Source organism: Lissotriton vulgaris, chromosome 12 (assembly GCF_964263255.1).
Source record: "Lissotriton vulgaris chromosome 12, aLisVul1.2, whole genome shotgun sequence".
In the NCBI taxonomy this organism is placed as follows: Eukaryota; Metazoa; Chordata; class Amphibia; order Caudata; family Salamandridae; genus Lissotriton; species Lissotriton vulgaris.
Window position 1 is genome coordinate 612616311 of NC_141700.1, and position 27381 is coordinate 612643691.

Sequence of the window (27381 nt, forward strand, 5' to 3'; positions counted from 1 at the left end):
AGGACAGCACCCTCTCCCTCCACAGACAACGTGTTTTATGAGCCCGGAGACCAGAAGTTTATAACCGCTGCATTGATTAAAGATTAAAAGAAGACACCATATTGGGCAACAGCACGAGCCACAGCATACCTTCCCAGCCTCGCTCGAAGATAAAAGTAAAGAAACTGAAAATGCACCTCCACTGCGGCGGCCTTTCCACCATTCCAAAACATAAAACACCGCTTGAAAAATGAACCACAAAACAGCGAAAACTAGAGGAATAACTTGAGGGGAGGAAAGGCATCTTCATTCTCTGCCAGTTTAAGAGGGAAGGAAAGCGGTTTAAAAATATACTGGTCTCTCCCCCTCTCGTGCTTACAAATTGCGATTTTAAACGCCTTTTTGTCGAGCTGCTGCAACTAGTCCAACTGGTCCTGGGCGAAGGGCAGCACATTCAGAGAAGTGCTTTGTAATCGGATCCCACCTCAGCTTGAATTTGCCTGTACTGAATAGAAGGATTTGCGCCCCTGCCGCCTCCCTCTCGGGTTTTGTTTTAGCAGGGCTTTGAAGAGCATACCTGAGAGAAAGCCTTCAATTTGTAACAGCGAGGCGGGAGAAAAGCACAAAAAGTACCCAAAAAAAACCAAACAAAAGGTAACACACACTACGTGACGCACATCTAAAGATTTACAAATACACTATTTTCATGCAGTTAAAAAACATCATGAATTACGTACACACCGATATTATACACACGGGTAGCTTTTCAGACGTATGTAGCAGGCAAAATTAGGTACAGATATAACAGCACACAACTATTACATGTTCAATCGTACATCATTATATATATTATATATATATATACACACACACATATATACACACACATACATACACACACATACATACATACATACACACTACTATATTACATAATATATGTAGAGATTAAATACAATAGGTAATTACGTGGTATTAACCCATTACTTACGTGAGAGAAACGAGCGTATATATATATATATATATATATATATATATATATATATATATATATATATACACACACAGCACACACACAGGTGACGTGTGCATATCTAGGCACACAGCATACATGCAGGAACATGTTCATACAAAATGCATACACGTGAAAATATAAATGCATACAATTGAGAGGGAGACACACACCCAATTATAGGTATAATAGAAAACAGGATAAATAAAGGTCAAAGTACCCAGGACGAGCTTGGGATTTTCCTGGCCTTGCGCCTAAAGTATATGGGATTATTAACCAGAAATCACGCAGATTACACGCAGAGTTCTCTTATTTTAAAAAAAATGAACACCGTCATGGCCTCGCTCCATCAGAAAAGCCTGCCATGGAATCATGCTAAAGGTAGAGGTGGAGAGAGATAAATGTCCAGCGGGAAGGCAACAAGGACCTTCTTCCTTGTACTTTGCTGCTCTAGACAGTAAAAGTCATCGTGAAGCGGTGTCCTAGTGATCCGAGCGTGTGCGCCGCAGGAGCAGGATTCACAAGAGGAAAATACAATAACAACAAGAGGGGTGTCTGGCATGGAGTGGTTGCGCTTGGCACTCGATTGACAGCACGAGACGCTTTGCATAGATTGATACAAGCGCAGTGCGGTGCCGAGATGGTGCTGCTTGGATGTTTTTAGACTTTGGAGCTGCCTTTTGTCCCGGTTCCGCTCATCAGCCCTTTGCTCTGCGAGGCCAATCCCCACTCCGGGGGCGTTCGGCTCGAGCAAGGTTAAGGAGGCGTCTGATGCTGGGGAGGCCCCCCGTTGCAATTAGGGGACACACCACCCTCCCTTGAAGCGAGCAAGCGGCCCAAAGACACGGGCCACTTACACGGAAGTCAAGGCTTTCACTGATACAAGCGAGGGAGCCTCAGCCCAAGCCTCTCCCAGCAGAATCATGTCCGTGTGCTCAGGGGTTATGCAAGTACACGCCTACACAAGAAACACTGTCACAATGGACAAAGGCCTAGAGGTTAAATATCACACACCGCATCCAGAAGGGCAGCCAAAGAAAAAGAACCCGAAATAAACACACTTAAAATCAACCGCACACAGCCAGAAGTACAGATTTGCCCATCAGATGTAGAGTTTAATCAGCTCGGTACACCACTATCCGACAGGCAGGACTAAAGATACAAGGATTGCCAAATGTGGGTTACACATTGCATTTCTCTGCACTATCTGTGATGTGCATAAGTACACCCAGAAGCATAGGGTCACCCCCTCACACCCAATCACGTGACTTCCAACTGCCGCACGCACAGAGCGTAAGATCTCAGACAAGCAACTGAGGGATAGGGGAGATGAGATACTCTGGTGTAGGGGTGGGCAGCACACTGCTACCCCATCGGAGCTCTGGGCATGAGCACACCGTTCAGTGCCCCAGGGACACCCACTGGACGTGCATGGCATTGTTTGGAGATGCTCTTTCTTTCCGTGCCTTGAAGCGGACACAGATTCAAAGTGGTAGAACCGCATAAGCCACAATGGGGCAAGAGTTAAACAATGTAAACAGTTCAACAAAAACAAGGCATACCCGGAGTGTGTGTAAAGGGTGATGCTTCGCCCCTCGAAAGCGACATTAAATGCCCCCTCCCTTATACGTCCCTTCCAGCTACACCCTCTGCTCGCCTTATCAGGGTCCCACGTGTGATGGAAGTCCCTTTAAACCACCTTCTCATCATGGAATACAGTTTTCGAATTTGGAAAAATGTATAAAAATACGACAAATCAAATAAAATGTCAGCAGTTAAAAGCTATTAATTTTGGGGGAAATGAAATATCTGTTTACTTGTAGGAAACCATCATTATTGCCTTGGCAGTTCGCTCTGCATGACATCGCAGAGGTTTCTTTATTTCCATTTCTTCCACAAACGTACATTTGCAAACAACCCGGAGACATACGTATACAGATTATACGACACCAACACGAGTTTTACATTTAAAAAAACTGGCCAAAAGAAGGTCGAACAGATCATTTCAATGTGCTGGCAATCTATAGATAAGACAGCTTACGGAGAAAGGGTTGGGAGCAAGGGGTGGGCACAAAACAAGTTTATAAAACCCAAACGGCTTTTGCAGCGATCGTGGCTGTTGTGCTTCCCGAGGTAAGGTTGTGTAGATGTGTGTGTGTGTGTGGGGGGTGGGGGGGGGGGGGTGAGGTTGTGGGGGAAGGGGTAGCAATGAAGCCACAATGTGCTTTGGGGCACGGCAACGTGATGGGGTAGAACTGACCAGCCCCGATACTGCTCCACGTACGCATAGGCCCCCCCCCCCCTGCCGCACAATTCATTCCCTGATGCCAGTGTCCAGCATTGCCCTTCTAACAACACGCCCAAAGGTTCAGTGGCGTGACCAGTAGAGACCAGTGGGCCCGAATGGATGCATGGGAGTGGGCCTCGGTTACCCCTGCCGCGTAGTAAAAACATATATAATGGCTCTGCAAAGGGGCCCTCAGTGGTTGGGGCCCGAGGCCAATACACCTGCAGCACAACCAGCCGCTGCTCCTAAGTATTACTCCTCATAGAGTTGCCCCCCTGGTAAATATACTGAGCAAATGAGGGCCAATGGGGATTCCGGAGCAGCAAGTGGCCCGGAGGAGGGGCCACGTGTGGGTGTTTGGGGGGGGGGGGGTACTCTCTATTGTTCAGCACCCTCAAGCCCAGGGGGGCTTAACCCTAAAGGTGAAGCATTTACATCAACTGCACCTTGGGGTGCCGCCTCCTCATGGGTTAAGAGTTTCCAGCCATATTGTTGAGAGCACTACATAATATTCCCTGAAGTGGTAGATGAAAGCCTGGGGGGGGTGGGGGGGGGGGCACACTCCTCCCTTCTGACCCTTGCCCCGAGGAGCTAACGAAGTAGCAAGGGCAGGGTCTCCCCCGGGAAAGGGACCAAGAGGGCAAAAACCCGTCCCGGAAAAGTGAGAAAACCGGAGGCCAGAAAGAGGACAACAGCAAGCGATGGGGACGCGGGGAGAAGAGGTGGGCAGCGAAGGAAGCACGGGGATCACAGAAGGCTGTGGAGGTGGACAGCGAAGGTAGAGGCACAATGAAGCGAAAGCAGATCAGGAACAAATGCCAGGGGAGGGGAAGGGAGGGAACGAGAAAGGGAACAGCAAGGAGTACTGAGGCAGCATGGAGCAGAGGTCGGTACAGAGAAAGGATCTAAGAATCAGCAAGGGAAGCAGGCTGCAGTGGGGAAGGGTACTGGAAATGAAAGGGGGCACAGGTGGAGAGAAAAGAACACATGAAGAGGGAATCGTGAAGGGTTACGAGGTAAGTGAGTGGGGGGTGAAAGTGAGAAGAGGGCATGGGAAACAAAGGAGGAGGTCGGGTGGGGGAGGGGGTTAATAAACACCCAAAAAATAACAGTAATGGGGGGGGGGCTTGAATCAAAAACACCAAGGAAAAAAGGATGAGCAGAGGGAAAGAAGGACTTGAAATGGTCGGAAGGGGGGGGGGGGAATAGAAGACTGACCAGGAAGTAGAGAGAGTGAGAGGGGAAAGAAGGGTAAAAGAAAAAACATGAGTAAAGGAGTAAAGATGAGAAAAAGGAGAGCAAAGAAAGGCGACAAAGTGAAAGTGAAGTGAGCGGTTGGAACAAAAGCAGGAGAAGAACGAAAGGAATGATGAAATGAGCAGAAGAGGGATGGAGCAAAGAAAGGAGACATGAGGAGGAAAAGGAGGCACAGGAATCAGCAGAGGATGGAGAGAAAGCAACGGATAGGCAGACAGCAGAGGAAGCAGGAGTGGATCCAGGGAAACAAGACGAGACACAAACTAGATGAAGGCGAGCAGAGGATGGATAAAGCAGAAACAGGAGATAAAGCCAGGAGGCAGAAAGTAAAGGATGGGACACGGAAGAATAAATGGAAAAAGAACCGAAGGCTGTGGGAGAGCAGAGAAAGAGGTAAGTGGCAGCAGGGGGAAATGTTACGAAGAAAAACTGTATGAAAGAGAAAGAATCCGAGTCAAAGAAGGGAATAGGAGGAAGGACTTTAAGAGAGTGAGCTGAGGAGAAACAACGAGGTGGAGAGAGCAGAGAAACGATTAAAAGAAAGGGAAGAGTTGGGAGAAGAGGAAGATGTGAACGAGAGCAAAGGGGGCATGTAGAGAACGGAGAAAATAAGCAGAGGAAGGAGACGGAACTGAGGAACAAGAAAAAAACAAGAGTGCCAAAGAGCAGAGGAAGAGAGAAAGGGGCAAGTAAAGGTGAGGAGAGGGGCCGGGGAAGGGAGCGGGGCGGACAGGGGCCAGCCGGGAGCAGCACAGAAGCCAGGGGAGAGGGGGCGCTGGACCCCAGGAGAGCAGCCTTCGAGGCCACAGAGGCGGCAGTGAAAGTTGACTTACGTGGCGGGAGCCCCGCAGCAGAGCCCCGGTCCCGGGCAACAGCGATCCCCGGCGCGTAGCCCCGGTCCCGGGCGGAGGGTGGCAGGCGGAGCAGGCCGGGCTCCCATGCAGGCGGCAGCGAAGGGCGTCAGGCGGCGCTGGGCGGGGAGCGCGGCGGGGCGGCGGGCAGCCCAGCCCGGCAGCGGCGGCCCCGCTCCATGGCGGCGACGGCGCCAGCCCTCCCTTCCTCCCTGCCGCCTCTCCCGCCCCCGGCACCGGTCGGCAGGGGGCGTGCACCGGGGCCGGGGGGTGGCGGTCCCGGGAGGGGTGCGGCGAGTCTTCTGGGTGCTCTCGGTGGCGGTCCCCCCGGCGCAAGGTGCTCCCGATCCCGGGCGCAGGTTCCTCCGGATCCCCAGTCCACGGTGCTCAGATCCTCCAGTGCGGGTCACTCCCGAGCCCTGATACAGTGTGCTCCCGATCCCTGATACAGTGTGCTCCCGATCCACGGTGCTAGGCGCTGCCGATCCGCGGTGCGGGGCGCTCCAGGACCCCGGCGCAGGACGCTCCCGATCCCCGGTGCAGGGTGGCCCCCGTGCTCCCGATCCAAGGTACAGGGTGCCTCCGGCCAACGGCGCTTTCGGATCCCGGCGCTGGGCGCAGAGCTCCGGCTGCTGCTGCTGCTGCACAGACCCCGAGCAGCGCAGCCAGGAAACTCTTTGGATCTTTATTCTGCTAATTAGTTTCCTGCAAAAAATGGCTGTGATTAATGCAGTGCGCATGTGCTTCATTACCGGGCACCGGGGAAGGGCTAATTACCACCTTCTGCATCAGTGCTGTGGGGGGAGGGGGCGGGGGGAGATCGGGCAGGGAGGGGGTGGAAGGGGAGGAGGGGGGAGAAAGTTTAGATCTCATACAAGAAAAAAAAAGAAATTATTAAAAAAAAAACTATATACACACAGGAGAGAGAGGAGAAGAGCAGGAATGTGAGCCCAGGAGAGGGGGAGGCGGGGGGGGGGGAGCTTCAGTTCTTTCTTTTTTTTTTTTTCTTGCAAATGCAGCTTTGGATGTTTAAATGAAATCAGAAGAGGGAGTGGTGCAGATATCAATAGGGACATGGAAAATAACTATAGAGCTGCATGGGCAACAGCATGCATAGGGACTGCATGTCTATAGGGACCCTAGAACACTGCACGACTATAGGGTCACTCTAAGACAATAGCATGCTTACAAGGCCATTGCTTGGATCTCCCCATGCCTATAGGCTACATTAAGGCTGATGCATACCTATTGGGTAGGATTAGATACTGCAGTGCCTATAGGCTGAGTTAGGAATTATTGTGTAAACAATCAGACCATAGCATGCCAATAAGGTAAAGTAAAAGAACAGCGTGCCTACAAGTACAGTTAAATTACAATAATACAGCCAGAGCTCTGCACGCTTGCAGGGTCCAGCATGACAGAATGGTAGATAGTACAGTGGGTGTTTGTTGGGTACAGGAAGGCACTAGGATTCTTATATAGGGTATAGTAAGACTGTTCCAAGCCAGGAATCTGTTGTGATCCACAGCTCCACAGGATCTGGTCTCAGTGATAGAGTAGCACAATAGGATGTCTACAGGGAATGGCAAAACAGACGGATACAGGCTCTGTACTGCAGGAATGTGCGTTAAAGTAAGACCATAGGACACCCTTTGGATGCATCAATACAGCAATGGCTATAGTTTAGAAGAAGACAATATGGCGTTGAAGTAGACAATGAGAGTTGTACGCAGTGCTGTAGAATTCCAGTAGCTACAGATGGACACCAGGATGTCGACAGGATGCGGTGAAGTAATGCAACACCTATAGCGACACACAATTTGAACTTATTTTTATTGGGTGCAACAGGCCAAAGGACGGCTGTAGGGTGGCCAGAAGGCACCTGCTTATGCAGTAGAACAGTAAATTATGTTATACTTGTTGGATAAAGTAGGGTAGCATTATTTAAGTGGCTTCCATAGAAGGTGTGCATGATGCACTAGTAGACTGGGCAACTAGTAGAATACAGGGGAAGGACCATGCAATACTAGTAGGGTGTAAACCCCTAATATATGCTTACAAGTGATGGCAGGGCAATGGCATGTTTACAAGACGGATGAAAATGTGAGTGGCTTATGTTAAATGAATATGTATGTTAGCAGCAGGACAACTGAATGGTTGCAGGATACGGCTGGGATATATACGGTTTATAAGATATGGCAAGACAATGAGATGGTTACACGAGAGAGCAGTAGAAGGTAGCGGTTAATGATATTCTGTGATAGTTCACCAACTACTGCCGCGTAAAAGATGGTTGTGGACCACAGTACACTGTGGACATACTACAGCCGGACAGTGGGAACATGTGAAGGATGTATTGTGACTGCTGTACTATTGGGAGGATGTTTTTATGATACATAGGATGGTTGTAGGGCACTGTCAGATATCTGTGAGAAACAGCGGGACACCCCAATGCTTGTATGATACAGCGAGGCAACATAGCATTTATAAGATAGATGGAGGCAATGGGACGGTCCTGGGAGACAGCAGGGCAAAGACATGTTATTAACACACAGCAAGACAGTAGGATACGGAAGCAAAAGAGAATACTTTAATACAACAGTAGAATAGAATGGTTGTAGGATTCAGCAGCGCAATATGTAATGTCTCTAAGATAAAGCTGGACAGGGACGCCCCTGGCATACAGCAGCACACAATATTGTTCTTTAATAGACAGAAGGACAATGGGGTGAGTGAAGGAAGCAGCGGACAGCAGGGTATGAAATAAGACTCAGCATGGCAATGGGGTGACTGCAGTTCAGCATTATGATAGGATTGTGATACTGTACACGAGGAAGTGGTTGAAGGGTACAACATCCCACCGAGTGTGGACCGTGGGATGCTTTTAGAGTACAGCAACATATGTGATGTTTACAGGATGTAGCAGGACTGAGGGAAGGATGCGGGGAACACAAAGCACAAGTAATAGTTTGACAGTGATGGTTGTAGGACACAACAGGACACTAAGACGTTTAGATGATGTAGGGCAGTGGGAACGTGGCATCAGCCTGTGTCTGACACAGTAGTGTGGCAGAGTGCTTCTAGTATAAAATGTAGGTTTACTCTGCACAAGGATGCAGCGTTACAAGGACGAAGGAGGCAGGAAACGAGAGCAAGCAGTGCCTGAAAGTTAGGTCCATGCTGGTGCTGCATCTAGACTGCCGCCTGAGTACCGGCGAGAGACCCTCACACACAGGGGTAGGAGGAAGAGCGAGACAGCCACGGGAGAGAGGGACAGCACAGCCAAGGCCGACTCAGGAATACAGAGCGGGGGAACACATGTGGAAAGAAACTGTCGTAGAGACAGACATTAAGATACAGAGACACGGGGAAGGTGGTGTAACTTACTTTGAATGCGTCTATTGGTATATGTGGGTGTGGTATATATATATATATATATATTTGTGTGTGTGTGTATGTATGTGTGTGTGTATATATATATTTGTGTGTATATATGTGTGTGTGTGTATATATATGCACATATATAATATATATATATATATATATATATATATATATACACATATATATATACACATATACACATATACAATCACACACACATACATACATACTGTTACAGTAAACGCCCATAGCACCGTATGCCTAGAAGCGGACCCTGTTCGGCTGTGTGCACAGGTACGTGCACACATCCGCACCCACAGACTGTTGCAACCATGTTGACATGCACACGTGCTTATCTGTACATCGTTGGCTGTGTGTTTGCAGGGTTTCGGACGGAAGAAACTGCCACCAGCTTTGGATAGCGGGAGGGCCCCTCGGCGGCCGCAGAAGTGGGCGATCCGACCACTGAAGGAATGTGCACGGACGGTGGAATGTGCAAGCAAGTCTGGGAAATGGAGAATCCGCGGCGAGCACGGCTGGTGCACCCCAAAGACACAACCCCAGGGCGTCAGCGCCCCACAACTAGCCTAGAATGTGGCCGTGAGTTTACGAAGACGGCCATTTTATCCTCCAGGCTGGAGGGCCGCAGGTGTGTTGGTCACGCACCTATAGACGTGGACAAGTGAAGGGGTTGCCAAGGGCGAGAGGGGGGCAGCCGGGCCCCCTCTGTGCCACCAACTCCTCAGAAAGATTCCATTCTCAGAGGCGACGGGACGGCCCCAGCAACACCGGGAGAGCTGAAAAATGCAAACGCTCCCAGAGTAAAGGGTCAGCCGCCGGGACCTCTGACCCTGTCCCGCCCTCCCCATGGTCGGAGAGCAGGGAAGGGGGCAGCCCAGCCCGAGGAGACGTCCACATGGGGCAGAAGGAGGCAGAGCGCAGATGCAAGGAAGAAATGCGTTAATAGGAGAAGCTGGATACCTTCACGGACAGGAAAGACACAGGAAGTCACAGACAGACAACGGGGGGAGAGGAGAACAAGATCGGCAAAAAAATACATGGTGCAATAATCAAGAGACGAACCTGTCCACGAAGAAAATATGAAACGGGGAGGCATGTGGAGACAAAAGGAAATAGGACAGACCCTTTGCATCTAGGACCTACGTGGAGAGAAAAAAACGGAAAGAATTTGCGTGAAAAACCGGAACGAGGCAAATCTACAAGGAGAAAAGAATCAACAGAAGCAAATGAAATAGACATTACATTTCAAGACGTAAAGAATATGGAACCTGTGGGTGCAAATGAAAGAGACGAGAAATTACACGAGTGAAAATGTTCATCACACCAACCCATAGAAAAAGAAATAGACAGAAAAAAACATTGTGGACATGGAAACAGGCAGAAGGAAACTACCAGGAGACAAACAAAAGAAAAAGGACAGTAGAATTAGACAAGGGAGATCAGAAAACACCTATAACTAGAAAATAAAACATGGCACGAGTGTGTATTTTAAAATGGGACAGCGACTGGAATCTGTAATCTGTAATCTGCAAGCTAAAAGAAAACGGTAAGGAACCACATATAGTTAAAAGGGGTAGAGGAACATGCACTGAGAAAAGTGAAAGAGAAGGGACGCTGTATGGAGAAAATGGGAAAAAAAGATGACTGCAAAGAGTAAATTGAAAGCAGCCGTAACGCCACATATAGAAGGAAGCCTCGGGAACCACAGTGGAGAAACAGGAAAGAAATAGGAAATGACACACGAGAACGAAAATAGACACCTAAAATATAAAAAAACGGAAAAAGACAGGAACCTAGTGGGGAAAACGGAAAAAGACGGGGGAAGCGAACGGAAAATGACATGGAGAAAACTGATATCAGCAGCAAACTACACGGAGAAAAAAAACGGCAAAGAAATAATGGAAGAAAAAGAAAAGTACCTGGATAAAAACGGAACAGGATAGAGAAGTACACATGAAAAATGGAGAGGGGCAAAAAAACAATAGGAGAAAAACTGAACACATTAAGTTGTGAGAAAGGAAGCTGGCGACCTCTACCAAAATTAAAGAGGCAGGGGCGTAAGAGAGAAACAAGTAAATACATAATCTAAAGGAATAATACAGACCAAAAGAAGGGAAAACAGGAATAAAAAAGAAAAAGGTGAGTGGGCAAAAAGAAAAGAGAAAGAAGTAAATAGACGAAGAAAAAATGTAAAGGAAGAAAAAGCAACAACATCAAAACGATAATAGGTGAAACACTAAAATAAATACAATATGAATATGGGCTTGAGAAAAACGAACAACAAATATGCCAAAACAAAGTCGAAATATCCAAAAAGATAAAAGTAGAAGAAAGAAAAAAGTCAAATAGTAAAAAAAGAACGAGACAAAAGAATATTAAAGGGGAAAAAGGGGAGCGGAACGAACGAAAGAACCCAGAAAAAAACTAAAAACATTGAAATTGCCACCTTTTAAGGCACCCGCCGACGACTAAAGAATCCCACCTGCCAGCAATGTCCTATTAATTACATTGACATCATCGGAATTCCAAAGTGTGCCACCAACACTAATTAAACATTTCCGCCCTATTCCGGGCAGATGCATTTGCTCTTTTCTTAGTAAATGGCGCCAAAGTTGGTTTTCAGACGGGGCGCTGCCCTGACACCTCTACACTTCGGCTCCCCTGACCACTGTGCAGCGGCTGAACCGCCCCCCTCCCTTCCCCAGCAATGTGGCGTTCCTCTGTTTTTGGGGATCCACCAGCTGTTATCCCCACCGACAGAAGCGTTTTCAGACCATTCCCCACATTTTGTGTGGAAGTGGGGAGGCGCAAGTCCCACCCAAACACCTCCGCGATCTTCCTATGCTCAGCGGGTTTGCAAACCCCACGAAAGCTTTGGAGAAGAGGAGCAGTTCTGGGAAGTTTATTTTTCTTCTTTTCGTGTTTGCTGTCTGCCCCTGCACACAGGGCAGGGGTCAGAGCCCAGCCTCGGTGACAAGGCTCAGAAGCCAGTGATTCCCGAACCCTCCCCTTTTTGTCGTGTGCTAAAAATAAAATGAAAAAAAAAAACACAAAAAGCGAAAGGTTACTGCAGGGAAAAGAGGCGTGTGTGCCCGGCGCCCTGCCCATTGTGCGCGCCCGGGGGTTAATGCTATTCTAGGGGCACAATGGTTGCTGCAAGAGTGGCTGCTCGAAGTCCCAAAATGTAACTCTCGGCGAGGCTGCAGATACCCTGCCCCCCCCCCCCCCCCCCCCCCGCAGCAAAGAGAAGCGGTGGCTTTTCTTTAAATCCCATTTTTATTTCATTGTGGCATTTAAATACGCCTGCTGATTGCAAAGGTTTTCACGCTCCTGTTGCTGCGTGGTTGTGGACAGCGCTGGTTGGGTCCCTAAAATGTGACGCCGCCTTCAGGCTAAGAATGACACGTTAGAGCCCATGGCATAACCGGAGTAACAGCCGACACCTCCTCGCACGCTGGCCGGCTGTGCATTTGTTTACACCATTGCCTCCAGGAGGCGCCAATGGCTGGTTGGTGGTGGGGCGCTTAGTCCCTGAGTCCCAAGCCCATGGTCGCTGCCGGGGTGACCAAACCTCTCACACTGAGAGCCCTACTTAGAGTGTCCCATCCCCTCTCACCAGGAGGCGTGTCTGGGGCTTCCAAACCCCTCACATTTTACAATAAAGACTTTTTCTCTTCTCTCCCTCACACTACCGGCCCTGAGAAGCGTGCCCTATTCTCTCTCATCCTGAGGCTCCCGAGCCCCTCACTCGAGAGCCCTGCGTGGAGTGCCCTGTCCACTCTCACCCTGAGGCTTCCAAGCCCCTCACACGAGAGCCCTGCGTGGAGTGCGCTGTCCACTCTCACCCTGAGGCTTCCAAGCCCCTCACACGAGAGCCCTGCGTGGAGTGCCCTATTCTCTCTCATCCTGAGGCTCCCGAGCCCCTCACTCGAGAGCCCTGCGTGGAGTGCCCTGTCCACTCTCACCCTGAGGCTTCCAAGCCCCTCACACGAGAGCCCTGCGTGGAGTGCGCTGTCCACTCTCACCCTGAGGCTTCCAAGCCCCTCACACGAGAGCCCTGCGTGGAGTGCCCTGTCCACTCTCACCCTGAGGCTTCCAAGCCCCTCACACCGAGAGCCCTGCGTGGAGTGCCCTGTCCACTCTTCACCCTGAGGCTTCCAAGCCCCTCACACGAGAGCCCTGCGTGGAGTGCCCTGTCCACTCTCACCCTGAGGCTTCCAAGCCCCTCACACGAGAGCCCTGCGTGGAGTGCGCTGTCCACTCTCACCCTGAGGCTTCCAAGCCCCTCACACGAGAGCCCTGCGTGGAGTGCCCTGTCCACTCTCACCCTGAGGCTTCCAAGCCCCTCACACCGAGAGCCCTGCGTGGAGTGCCCTGTCCACTCTTCACCCTGAGGCTTTCAAGCCCCTCACACGAGAGCCCTGCGTGGAGTGCCCTGTCCACTCTTCACCCTGAGGCTTCCAAGCCCCTCACACGAGCGCCCTGCGTGGAGTGCCCTGTCCACTCTCACCCTGAGGCTTCCAAGCCCCTCATACGAGAGCCCTGCGTGGAGTGCCCTGTCCACTCTCACCCTGAGGCTTCCAAGCCCCTCACACCGAGAGCCCTGAGAGGGGTGCCCTATCCCCTCTCCCCCTGAGGCTTCCTATCCCCTCACACCGAGAGCCCTGAGAGGGGTGCCCTATCCCCTCTCCCCCTGAGGCTTCCAAGCCCCTCACACGAGAGCCCTGAGAGGGGTGCCCTATCCCCTCTCCCCCTGAGGCTTCCAATCCCCTCACACCGAGAGCCCTGAGAGGGGTGCCCTATCCCCTCTCCCCCTGAGACTTCCAAGTCCCTCATACCGAGAGCCCTGAGAGGGGTGCCCTATCCCCTCTCCCCCTGAGGCTTCCAAGCCCCTCACACGAGAGCCCTGAGAGGGGTGCCCTATCCCCTCTCGCCCTGAGGCTTCCAAGCCCCTCACACCGAGAGCCCTGAGAGGGGTGCCCTATCCACTCTCGCCCTGAGGCTTCCAAGCCCCTCACACCGAGAGCCCTGAGAGGGGTGCCCTATCCCCTCTCCCCCTGAGGCTTCCAATCCCCTCACACCGAGAGCCCTGAGAGGGGTGCCCTATCCCCTCTCACCCTGAGGCTTCCAAGCCCCTCACACGAGAGCCCTGAGTGGAGTGCCCTATCCCCTCTCACCCTGAGGCTTCCAAGCCCCTCACACCGAGAGCCCTGAGAGGGGTGCCCTATCCCCTCTCCCCCTGAGGCTTCCAATCCCCTCACACCGAGAGCCCTGAGAGGGGTGCCCTATCCCCTCTCACCCTGAGGCTTCCAAGCCCCTCACACGAGAGCCCTGAGTGGAGTGCTCTATCCCCTCTCACCCTGAGGCTTCCAAGCCCCTCACACCGAGAGCCCTGCGTGGAGTGCCCTATCCCCTCTCACCCTGAGGCTTCCGAGTCCATCACACCGAGAGCCCTGAGTGGAGTGCCCTATCCCCTCTCCCCCTGAGGCTTCCAAGCCCCTCACACGAGAGCCTTGAGTGGAGTGCTCTATCCCCTCTCCCCCTGAGGCTTCCAAGCCCCTCACACGAGAGCCCTGAGAGGGGTGCCCTGTCCACTCTCACCCTAAAGCTTCCAAGCCCCTCACACCGAGAGCCCTGAGAGGGGTGCACTATCCCCTCTCACCCTGAGGCTTCCAAGCCCCTCACACCGAGAGCCCTGCGTGGAGTGCCCTATCCCCTCTCACCCTGAGGCTTCCGAGTCCATCACACCGAGAGCCCTGAGTGGAGTGCCCTATCCCCTCTCCCCCTGAGGCTTCCAAGCCCCTCACACGAGAGCCCTGAGTGGAGTGCTCTATCCCCTCTCACCCTGAGGCTTCCAAGCCCCTCACACCGAGAGCCCTGAGAGGGGTGCCCTATCCCCTCTCACCCTGAGGCTTCCAAGCCCCTCACACCGAGAGCCCTGCGTGGAGTGCCCTATCCCCTCTCACCCTGAGGCTTCCGAGTCCATCACACCGAGAGCCCTGAGTGGAGTGCCCTATCCCCTCTCCCCCTGAGGCTTCCAAGCCCCTCACACGAGAGCCCTGAGTGGAGTGCTCTATCCCCTCTCACCCTGAGGCTTCCAAGCCCCTCACACCGAGAGCCCTGCGTGGAGTGCCCTGTCCACTCTCACCCTGAGGCTTCCAAGCCCCTCACACGAGAGCCCTGCGTGGAGTGCGCTGTCCACTCTCACCCTGAGGCTTCCAAGCCCCTCACACCGAGAGCCCTGCGTGGAGTGCCCTATCCCCTCTCACCCTGAGGCTTCCGAGTTCATCACACCGAGAGCCCTGAGTGGAGTGCCCTATCCCCTCTCCCCCTGAGGCTTCCAAGCCCCTCACACGAGAGCCCTGAGTGGAGTGCTCTATCCCCTCTCACCCTGAGGCTTCCAAGCCCCTCACACCGAGAGCCCTGCGTGGAGTGCCCTATCCCCTCTCACCCTGAGGCTTCCGAGTCCATCACACCGAGAGCCCTGAGTGGAGTGCCCTATCCCCTCTCCCCCTGAGGCTTCCAAGCCCCTCACACTGAGAGCCCTGAGTGGAGTGCCCTATCCCCTCTCCCCCTGAGGCTTCCAAGCCCCTCACACGAGAGCCCTGAGAGGGGTGCCCTATCCCCTCTCACCCTGAGGCTTCCAAGCCCCTCACACGAGAGCCCTGAGTGGAGTGCCCTATCCCCTCTCCCCCTGAGGCTTCCAAGCCCCTCACACGAGAGCCCTGAGAGGGGTGCCCTGTCCACTCTCACCCTGAGGCTTCCAAGCCCCTCACACCGAGAGCCCTGAGAGGGGTGCACTATCCCCTCTCACCCTGAGGCTTCCAAGCCCCCCACACCGAGAGCCCTGCGTGGAGTGCCCTATCCCCTCTCACCCTGAGGCTTCCGAGTCCATCACACCGAGAGCCCTGAGTGGAGTGCCCTATCCCCTCTCCCCCTGAGGCTTCCAAGCCCCTCACACGAGAGCCCTGAGTGGAGTGCCCTGTCCACTCTCACCCTGAGGCTTCCAAGCCCCTCACACCGGGAGCCCTGCGTGGAGTGCCCTATCCCCTCTCACCCTGAGGCTTCCAAGCCCCTCACACCGAGAGCCCTGAGAGGGGTGCCCTATCCCCTCTCCCCCTGAGGCTTCCAAGCCCCTCACACGAGAGCCCTGAGAGGGGTGCCCTGTCCACTCTCACCCTGAGGCTTCCAAGCCCCTCACACCGAGAGCCCTGAGAGGGGTGCACTATCCCCTCTCACCCTGAGGCTTCCAAGCCCCTCACACCGAGAGCCCTGCGTGGAGTGCCCTATCCCCTCTCACCCTGAGGCTTCCGAGTCCATCACACCGAGAGCCCTGAGTGGAGTGCCCTATCCCCTCTCCCCCTGAGGCTTCCAAGCCCCTCACACGAGAGCCCTGAGTGGAGTGCTCTATCCCCTCTCACCCTGAGGCTTCCAAGCCCCTCACACCGAGAGCCCTGAGAGGGGTGCCCTATCCCCTCTCACCCTGAGGCTTCCGAGTCCCTCACACCGAGAGCCCTGCGTGGAGTGCCCTATCCTCTCACCCTTAGGTTACTAATCCAATTCTCTCGCAGTGTGAGCCTGGCACTGGGGTGCTTACTTTCTTTTATCCCTAGCTTTGTCTGAGGATTCTTAACCTGTCACATTGATAACCGTGATTGAGGGGCCCTATCCTGTCTGGTTTCCTATCCTCCCAGAGCCCGAGCCTGGAAGGGGAGCCCTAATCTATGACCCTGGCCGTGGATGAGAATTCCTAGGCTTTCACGCTGACATGCCTGACTGGGACGTTCTTCTCCATCCCTCCCCATCTAGGGTCGGACTGCGACAGAAAATAGGCCTTGGCATCACAATAGCAGTGGTCCTGCATTGGCGAGTCAGACAGCTAAAACAATAGCTCACCTTTGCACACGAGCCGTTTTGAACTTGTAAAGACAAGGCACAGGTGTTTACAAGGTACGGAAGCCTGCATGGATCTGGGCTTTCTGCAAACAGTTTGTGGTCATATCAGGCAAATCAACAATAATGATTGGGCCACTAGACCATTCACAGGCCCACCAATAGACAACACCTCTGACCTGTCAGGCCAGCCAGTCGGGGCTGCCCGATTGCCCTATAGACTGGGCCGACCCTGGTCCCATCCTTGGAGGGAGCCCGGCTTGGAACGCCCTGTCCTCCCTACCCTGAGGCCTTCTGATGCCCCACACTAGCAATTCAGGCCCCCATAACCAGGCGCTCTCTCCTCCTACACAGCCAGGCCTGGTGAGGTGCCGGTCTGTACACTAGGACCAGGGTGCCACACCTCCGGCCCCTGCCATTCTTGCCGCGCCCAGGCTGCCTAGCGTTACCAGATGAATCAATGCCAGCAGTAGGGTGCCATATTTTCATCCACGGCTCCCATGTATCGAATCAGTGCATTCTGGGAGTTGTAGTCTTGGTCGATTTGAAGTGAACCAACCGGGCTAATACCCAGAGAACAACGACGGCTTAAAAAAAAAACCTGAGTTAGTAAAATGTGCGTCATGTGAGGGTCGGTGTCACCCAGTCACCTCAGGCGACACCCTTAAACCGCAAGGCCATGACCGAAGCTGGACGACCTCTCCTTCCCCCACACTCTGAGCCCCTGGTCGGCAGGGTGGGAGCGCCGTGGCCTCTTCGACACCGTGACCCCTTTACATTGTGAGCCACAGCCAGGCGGTGACACCCCCCCCCCCTTTTTCGCCCTTCACATTGTAAGACTCTAACCCTCCCCGGTGTTGGGGGGGGCCTCTGGTCATCGGCGAGACGCTCTGCTTTTGACTTATATTATATTGGGGCGCCTGCCACCTCTGGCAGATTTCTTGGGCGGACTTGGCTTAAAAGGTACACCCGTCCTGCGACACCCAGCAGCAGTGGGCGCCAGGACCCTCCTCCGGCTGCAGAGAACCTCGGCTCTCTGGATCGGAATACGACATGTGTATTATGCCAATCTGTAATGCTTAGGGTCTTGCTATAGGGACTTTATATATAGACGAGTATTGCTATGCACTAACATACATTATATTGACATACGCTTTATATGCTGCGACAAAGGCTAGCTTGTCATTACAAATGATTAAAGCTGACATAAATGACACTTCTACATGATAAATGCATGTATACATAATTGCAGACGATAATTATGTGTTTTCATATTTTCAATTTGTCTGTGTCTGTATATATGCGCAATTTCAATGATTTTAGGTAATTATGCAAGCGTTTTTTCCATTCATATAAACTATGCTACGCTATGTTGAAATTCATTATTATAAACATTTCTGATAGTACAATATATATGTGTATATATGTGTTTGTTTATATATATATACACACACACACACACATACAAATAGATATCACTGTGTGTACACACATATTATTATTGTTTGGTAGAATATCTTGGTTCTAGTCTCGTGTGCTATTTCTATATTAGTGTATACACACAGACTGCGTTAAATGATATTCACGTCCATATAATACACATATAAACGCATTCATATATAGTTAGGTACTTGATATTAATTCTCGGGGAAATCGCCTCGCAATCGGACTCATGAAAATTGCATTTTTCTTGCCATACACGCACGTATGGGATATATAGGTGCTGATCTAAATACACACGCGCTAGAGCCACAACCTTATGATTTTACACCCCCCTCTTCTTTCCTGGGGTCACACAGGGTATCCATCGGTCTGGCGCCTCTCTCACCCGACTCCACACCCGTTGTTCTGCGTGTGGAGACCGACCAGGTGTGTGCACAGCGGGAGGCGCGGCCACGTGCTCACATAGGAATCTACATACATCTGCATTTGAAATGTTTATATGCAAACATATACATACATCTGCCATCTTCTAAGTGTGCTGCACCAAAAAAGACGAGTGAAGAAGCCTCTGCAGGTAGCATATTTACATTACAGTTTACATCAGGGTAATGCGTTTGATTGTCGTAGGTACTTGCGACCAAATAATGCATATTTTATCTAACTTGGACGCATGTTACATATAAGTTATACATAAACATATCTCCATAAATATATTTGCAGTCAGATGGGTGTGCCATGTGTTATATAATTCAAGAATAAATTATAGTACACAAAATCAATATATAAAATAAACAAATACATAGTGTATGCACATGAATGTGCGTAACATAACATTTCAAATCGGACCCTCCGAGTATATATATATATATATAAAAACAAAACCCTTTCAGGCATAGAGTGACGCATACATTATGCAAAAATGAAGAAGAGAACTCTGGGTAGTTCTTGAGTTTAGGTGGAAAGCTTTCCACCTACACTTGAGAACTACCCAGAGTTCTCTTCTTCACTTTTGCATAATGTATCCGTCACTCTATGCCTGAAAGGTTTTTTTATATATATATATATATATATATATATATATATATATATATATATATATAGCAGCTTCCACAACACCAGCCTGCCGCACTCCTGAGCGGGTGCTCACGTAACGGGGGTGTACCCGTTAATAATATACTGCTCACAGCATCCACAGGTCCTCACCCTGTATAATGATCGCAGCAGTCGTGGGGGTGGTTCCTCAAATCAATTTTATTTGCAAACCTTACTGCATAGTAAGACGCGTTTCGGCATCGGCCTTCGTCAATTGTTACACAAAGGTGCGCCACCCCCACGAGTGCTGCGATCATTATACAGGGTGAGGACCTGTGGATGCTGTGAGCAGTATATATATATATATATATATATATATATATATATATATATATATATATATATATATATATATATATATATATATATATATATATATATATATGACGAAGGGTTCGGTTTGAAATGTGTGTAAATATATATATATATATATATAAATATTTTTTTTACACACTGTATATATGCTATAAAAGATCTATGTACACATGTATATGCCCACCCCATTGGGTGTCACTGGATACATCTAAATAAACACATAAGTAATGCATGCAGATCTACATACAATTGCATTATGAATGTAAACATCAGTAGGTAACCCAACCATCAAACTCAACAGCACTGCAGTGTTCCCATTCTAGAGTGTGGTGCGGGGCATGAGGCAGGAGATGTGAAACCTCAAGTGGGGCACGGTAATCAGTAGAATATTATACACTCTACATCTGCATACCTGCTTTATGCCATGTCTCTTCACAACTATTTAAAGAATAGTGTGTAAGTGTGTGCATACACACGCACACCTACATGTTACACTATTACAGTGAACATTAATTCATATGTGGCTTCCACCTTGGCTTGGCATTTTGCAATTATTTAAAAATGGTGTGTGTGGTGTGTGTGTATATATATATATATATATTTATATATATATATATATACACACACACACACACACATATATATATATATATATACACACACACACACACACACACACATATATATATATATATATACACACACACACACACACACACACACACACACATATATATATATATACACACACACACATATATATGTATATATACGTGTATATATTTTACCAATGCATTGAAAATAAATGTGTCCCAATAGCACACACGTTATAGAAATGTAATACTGCGCACACATTCACACATGTATTACTACAGTGCAAAGCACACATTCCATGTTATGATCGGAGAACAAAATGAGCACGAGAACACTTCCGCTGATGCCTCGTTCATCCGTGTTACATTTATCCTCGTTGTTGAGGGAGGACAGAGGCGTGTGACCCTCTCGAGGACTGGCCTCTGGTGCCTCATACACCCGTGTTACATTTAACCTCATTGTTGAGGGAGGAGAGAGGAGTGTGACCCTCTCGAGGACTGGCCTCTGGTGCCTCATGCCCCACCTCACACAGACTTGCTGTGACTGCTGGGTTCCCTCCTTGTGTTTACATTCATGGTGCAGTCGAATGCGGCTGTGCTTTTGTGTTTAAACGTGTACAGTGATTCCGGGGAGGACGTATGCGTGTGTCCATACATCTCCTTAAGCACATGATACATGTGCAGCACACATGGCGCCTGCTGCAGAAGGTGCCGCTGGTTCTGGGGTGGAAAGTCACACTCTAACGAGGAGCAGACGGTGCTCCAGGCCTCATACAGGGCTTTCTGCGAACGGGGATGGGAGGGGCACAGGGAACACGAGGGGGCGGGGGCGGGAGGGGACCCGGCCACCCCAAACCTCCTTCGATGTTCGATGCATGTTCCCCGTTGCTCTCACCCAGCCCCTCCCTTCCCCCAACACATTATGAAGAGGGTTAGTTAGACGTGCACTGCCTCAAAACTTTCATTTCTCACGGTGTCAACATATGGATTCCATAAGTGCAAACATACCAGGAGCATCTGTCCAGGGAGTTAACAGAAACCAAACATCCTCTTCTCAGGGAGGCAGGTTCTCTCTCTAAACTGCTGTTTTCCCTGGTTCTCCTCACTGCCCTTTCACTGCCCTTTCACTGCCTTCTGTCACAAGACTCCTCCTGTCTCACCTTTTAAGACTGCTTAAGCTGTCTTCCCCTCACTCACTCACTCGTTGCTGTCTTCACATTCATTTAGTCGGCCCTTCTGTCTTCCCTCAAATGGGTCCGGCTAGCTTCCCTGACATGGCTCCCGCTGTTTGCCCTCACATAGTTCCTGCTGTCACCCTTCACATGGCTCCTGCTGTCTTCCCCTCGCATGGCTTTTGCAGTCTTACCCTCACATGGCACCTGCTGTTTCCCCGCAAATCAGCCATTATCGAAAATGGGGTGACCCAGTGGTCATGGGCCTGGGTTGTATATGATACAAAAAACAATGGTCCTGGGCCTTATTCTGTAGATGAAGCAAATCATAACCTACAATAGATTCATTATATTGTTTCTGGAGCCGGTAACCTATTGGCTCATAGTAATTAATACAAAATACAAAACGGTATATTAAAGTGCAACAGCCAAGGGATATTTGATTAACAGCAGTTTATTTCATCATGACGTTTGCGACATTGTTTATCATTCCTGCATTGCCCTGATCCTGCGTGGGATGTGAGGGTACCTTCAGAAGCGGAGCTGCCATTATCCTGGGCAGGGTAGTCGGAATTGCAGCTCCAGCATTTGATGCATTGAAACTTAACCAGTACTCTACCATTCCATTAATTGGATGAGGACTCTTTCTCCAACTCTTCTGGAGGTACCCCCACATCCCACGCAGGATCAGCGGGTGTGGGACACGGATACCACATCTGTTCCCAGGTTGCCCCACAACCATCCTGAGAAGACCCGCAGGCCAAGGCCCACAACCAACCCCTGCTCCCCAAGTCGGGTCGAACCGTCTACGCCCATACCCATCCCCATCCCACCTGGACCACGTACCCCTGTTCATAACGTGCAACACAAAATTTACATTGTGTAACGAATAATCAAATACAAATTGCTAATATACTATATGAATGTGGCTAGGTAGAAAAAAGATGGAAGTTTTAATGAGTCTAATTGAAATGAACTATGGAAACCATTCCTTGTTTGACACGGTTTGAATTTCTTTCACCACTCCACACTTGAGCACTTCCTCCTTTTGCACGTTCCTTGGAGCAACCTCCCCTTCCCCACCATCTTTTTTTAAACTAATTATTGCAGCAATGATAGACAATGTCGCAAACGTTATGATGAAATAAACTGCTGTTAATCAAATATCCCTTGGTTGTTGCACTTTAACATATCGTTTTGTATTTTGTATTAATTACAATGAGCCAATAGGTTACCGGCTCCAGAAATAATATAATGAATCTATTGTAGGTTGTGATTTGCTTCATCTACAGAATAAGGCCCAGGACCATTGTTTTTTGTACAGTCTCCCCGCAAATAACTGACTAACATATCCACCACTCAAATGACTTTCATATTTCACTATACTAATTCACCACTAATCCTTTATGGGATCCAGAGTAGTGTGCTGCATGCCGAAAAAGCGCTTTGACGCCTCGTCAAGGGTAGTAAGCTCTATATAAATGCAATTACAATACAATACATGGCTTCCGCTGTCTCCTCTCACATGGTTCCTGCTGTCTTCTCCTAGATGGCTCCAGCTGCCCCATCTCATCTCTCCAGCTATCTCCTTTCACATGGCTCCTGCTGTCTCCTCTCACATGGCTCCTGCTGTGTTTTCCCACAGCTCCCCTCACATACCTCCTGGTGTCTCTCCTTAAATGGCTCCTGCTGTCTCTCCTCAGATGACTTCTGTCTTCTCTCACAGCCCCCTCTCACAGATCACACGGTCTCCCCTCCATGACTCCTGCTGTCTCCCCTCACATGGCTCCTGCTGTCTTCTCCCACATGTTTCCCACTGTCTCCCCTCACATGATTCCATCGGTCTTCTAGATGGCTCTAGTTGTCCCTCCTCATTTAGCTGATGCTGTCTCCTCTCACACAGCTCCTGTTGTCTCGCCTCACATGGCTCCTCCTGTCTTCCCCTCACATGGGTCCCACTGTGTAGCCTCACATGGCTCCTGCTGTGTTCTCCCATAGCCACCTCACATAGCTCCTGCATTCTCCACTCACTTGGCTCCTGCTATCTGCCCTCACATGGCTCCTGCTGTCTTCCTCTAACATGGCTCCTGCTGTCTTCTAAAACAAGAAGAGGTATGCTGTTCCTAATGAGTCCTACAGGTCACCGTGTGTGACAAGAGCACAAGAGTGCTAATAAAGGTCAGAGAAAATCCCTTCTCTTTTCAGATAAAGACCCTCACACACCCAGCCAGCTAGGTGTCTTGCTTCATCACTGGATCTGCTCCTTATCTGGTCGGCGGTGCAATACCCGATCGGCGCCCGTGATGGGGCTTTCTTGGCGGAGATCTTTTTTCTTAGCCGTTGGGTGTGGTGCATGTAAGGGCCCTCGTGAGTGTAGATGTGTGAATGTGGAATGTGTGAAATATAAAACAGGAATTAGTGGTCCTCCCAAAATTATTTTAATGGATGTGGTCACTATCCTGAATAAAACCAAAAAACTGTGCATGCCTGCTCTAAGGTTGCAGGGTTGTGCACTAAAAGACAGGCCTGCTGTCTTCTCCCACTGTCTCCCCTCATATGGTTCCTGCTGTCTTCTAGATGGCTCTCTTTGTCCCCTCTCCCATAGCTCCTGCTGTCTCCTCTCACATGGCTCCTGCTCTCTTATCCCAATCTCCCCTCACATAGCTCCTGCTGTCTCCCGTCACGTGACTCCTGCTGTTGCCCCTCACATGGCTCTTGCTCTCTTATCCCCAATCTCCCCTCACATAGCTTCTGCTGTCTCCCGTCACATGACTCCTGATGTCTCCCCTCACATAGCTCCTGCCGTCTCCCGTCACGTGACACCTAATGTCTCCCCTCACATAGCCCCTGCTGTCTCCCATTGCATGGCTCCTGCTGTCTCCTCCCATATTGCTCCTTTTGTCTCCTGTCACATGACTCCTGCTGTCTATCCTCACATAGCTCCTGCTGTCTCCTGTTGCATGGCTCCTGCTGTCTCCCCTCACGTGGTTCCTGCTGTCTTCTCCTAAATGACTCCCATAGTCCCCCCTCACATAGCTCTTGTTGTCTCCCCTCACATGGATCCTGCTGTCTCCCCGCACATGGCTCCCGCTGTCTCCCCGCACGTGGCTCCTGCTGTCTTCCCCTCGCACGAGTCCCGGTCTCCCCTCACATGCCTCCTGCTGTCTTCTCCCACAGCCTCCCTTCACAAAGCTCCTGCTGTCACCCCTCACATGGCTCCTGCTGTCTTATACCACAGTTCCCCCTCCCATAGCTCTTGCTGTCTCTCCTCACATAGCTCCAGCTGTCTCCCATTGCATGGCTCCTGCTGTCTTCTCCTACATTGCTCCTGCTGTCTCCCTTCATATGTTCCTGCGGTCCCCTCTCACTTAACTAGACGTCTCCCCTCACATGGATCCTGCTGTATCCTCCATGTGGCTCCTGCGGTCTTCTCCAACAGGCCCCCCTCACATAGCTCCTGCTGTCACCCTTCCCATGGCTCCTGCTGTTTCCTCTCACATGGCTCCTTCTGTCTTCTCGAATAGCCCCCTCCACATCGCTCTTGCTGCCTTCCCCTTACATGGCTCCTGCTCTCTTCTCTGACTTGGCCTTTGTTATCTTTGCATTCATTTAGTCATCTGTCTTCCATCACATAGGTCCCACTCTCTTCCATTGCCTGGTTCCCACTGTCTCCCTTACATGGCTCCTGCTGACTTCTCCCACATGGGCACTCTATCTCCTCCCACATGGCTCTTACTGTCTTCCCCTCACATGGTTCCAGCTGTCTCTGATGACACAGCCCCTGCTGTATTCCCCCCCTCACATGCCTTCTGCAGTCTTCCCCGCACATAGCTCTTGCTGTCTTCCTGCACATGGCTTCTGTAGTCTTCTTCCACATTACTCCAGCTGTCCCTCCTCACATAGTTCAATCTATCTACTCTCACATGGTTCCTGCTGTCTCCCCTCACATGGCTCGTGATGTCTTCCCCTCACGTGGGTCCCTCTGTCTACCCTCACATGGCTCATGCCGGACCTGATAATTCTCGCCTCGGTGCCTATTCCAATCATGGAGTCCCACTCTGCAACTCTGGGCAATAGCTTGCTTAATCTCCACAACGGCCCCCACAACGCTAAGGATGCCTGGCCTCCACCTTGGGGGTGCCCAGGAGTGGACGCCTCACAGGGAAAGCCAGGATGGGTTCCACAGCGGTATTCGTACAAGCGCCTTGAGACCCTTGCGGGTGAGTAGTGCGATATACAAGTATCAATTTACATTTTTTACCATTTTTTCTTCTCTCAGTCCCCCCTCACATAGGTCCTGCTGTCTCCCTTCACATGGCTCCTGCTGTCTTGCCCTCACATGGCTTCTGCTCTCTCCCCTCATATGGGTCCTGCTGTTTTTCCTAGATAGCTCCCGTTGTCCCCCTCACATAGCTTCTGCAGTCTACCCTCATATCCCCACCATAAAGCTCCTAGAAGCAATTAAGTTATGCAGTGTGTGCTATACAAATTAAACATGAACATATCCCAATGAGGACACTAAATCCTCATTTCACTTGCAGCTCACTGCCTTTGTCGCAATGTACCTTGATGTTATAATCAAATTGTTTCAAAGGGGGAACAGACCTGGAATCTTCTCTCCTCTGCCCCACTAGAGGTGAGACACTGAAGGCAGTGGCTCCCTGGCACCAATCTCCTGCTCTGGAGTGTGAATGGAGATTGGCATGCCAGGGAATATTGGACCTCCTCGCCCTCAGTGCAGAACAACAGCCCACACATGAAAGTGCCAGAGACACTTGCCCCATTGCTCTCTGGAGTATATGTTGACATAGCATTCTGAACCACAGACTCAACAAGGGGCAGACAGGGGTAGTACCTGCTTACTCTGACTTACTCTTTGATTCCTTTGGTAGGTACTGACTCCTGGTCTCGGAGGTCAAGAAGGTCGAGGTAGACACACAAACAGAATGCCTAGTGCCACGATACATCAGTTAGGGCGCTGGGTGCTTTACAAGTACTATTTTATTCATGTGTTCAGTGTAACATTCTTCTATCAGTTGAGTTTACTTTCTGTCGTTTCCACTCTTTGTCCTTCTCCTATGCCCTCAGCAGCAAATAGGAGGCTGTGGATTGGCTAAGGGTGGGAAAAGGGGACAAACTTGTGATGTCATGGGGGGCTCAGAGGAAGTCTGCAATGCATTTTTCCCACCCAGGATTTCCACCAATGGTCCAGGCTACTATCTCTTTTTTTCTTTTTTTTTTCCAGGCTACTATCTCTCTTGTTCTGTCAAAAGTCGATTACGCCAATAGCCTCTACCACAGGTCATCTGTAACAACTAATAATTGACTACAACGGATTCAGAACTCTGCAGCCGGACTACTCTTACATTTAAAGCCACAAGCCCACATTTCACCTGCCTCGAAGGCCCTACATTGGTTACCAGTTGTCAGAAGGTCGACATTCAAGCTGCTTTTCATCACCCACAAAGCAAAACATAGAACAGGGCTGCTCTTCATCTGGAATAAATTCACCAAATACATTCAACAAAGGAACTTCCGCTCTAGATTGGTAAATCGCCTCAAAATCCCACCATACAAGACAAAAAACATAGGTGGCACATCCTTTTGTGTTCAAACAGCCAAACTAAGGAACTCTTTACCCTCAAACATAAGATCCACGGATAACTACCTTATCTTCAGAAGACTACGCAAGAGTTGGCCCTTCCCCACATAACCACCATACTCAAACATAAATATACAACATATCCCTGTGTATATAAACAGTTATTTGGATTATATATGTGTACGTAGATATGTGTATTCCTTTGTTTAAATGTCTATAAGAATCTTATTTATGAATATATATAGATTTTCATTAGTTCTGCTTAACACATGTACCTATTGCTTATGGGTATATTTTTCTATGTTTAACATTTATACAGGTCACTGCATAAACATGTAATATTTTTATAATAACTATCTACAATTGCCTCACTATTAGGGGAAATGTGTAAATATATATGTCATGTGAGCAAGGCTCCACGGAGCCGAAACGTCATGCAGCATAAATCTGCGTTAACAAAATAAAAAAGCACTAACTGTT

At 50.0% G+C, this 27381-nt stretch overlaps 1 protein-coding gene and 1 long non-coding RNA gene across 3 annotated transcripts in view; one reads left to right on the top strand and one right to left on the bottom strand.

Annotated features, from left to right (window-relative positions):
• The window catches only part of ZFHX3 (zinc finger homeobox 3), a 381379-nt gene extending 375304 nt beyond the window's left edge, over positions 1-6075 (bottom strand). For both annotated transcript variants that reach the window (XM_086945559.1, XM_086945558.1), the window contains exon 1: positions 5369-6075. The gene's annotated coding sequence lies outside the window, so the exon portion shown is untranslated. The remainder of the gene's footprint in view (positions 1-5368) is intronic.
• Positions 4578-27381, top strand: LOC147677847 (uncharacterized). The gene is made up of 2 exons (XR_015302462.1): positions 4578-4928; positions 26545-27381. It is a non-coding gene; the product is annotated as an uncharacterized LOC147677847 (long non-coding RNA).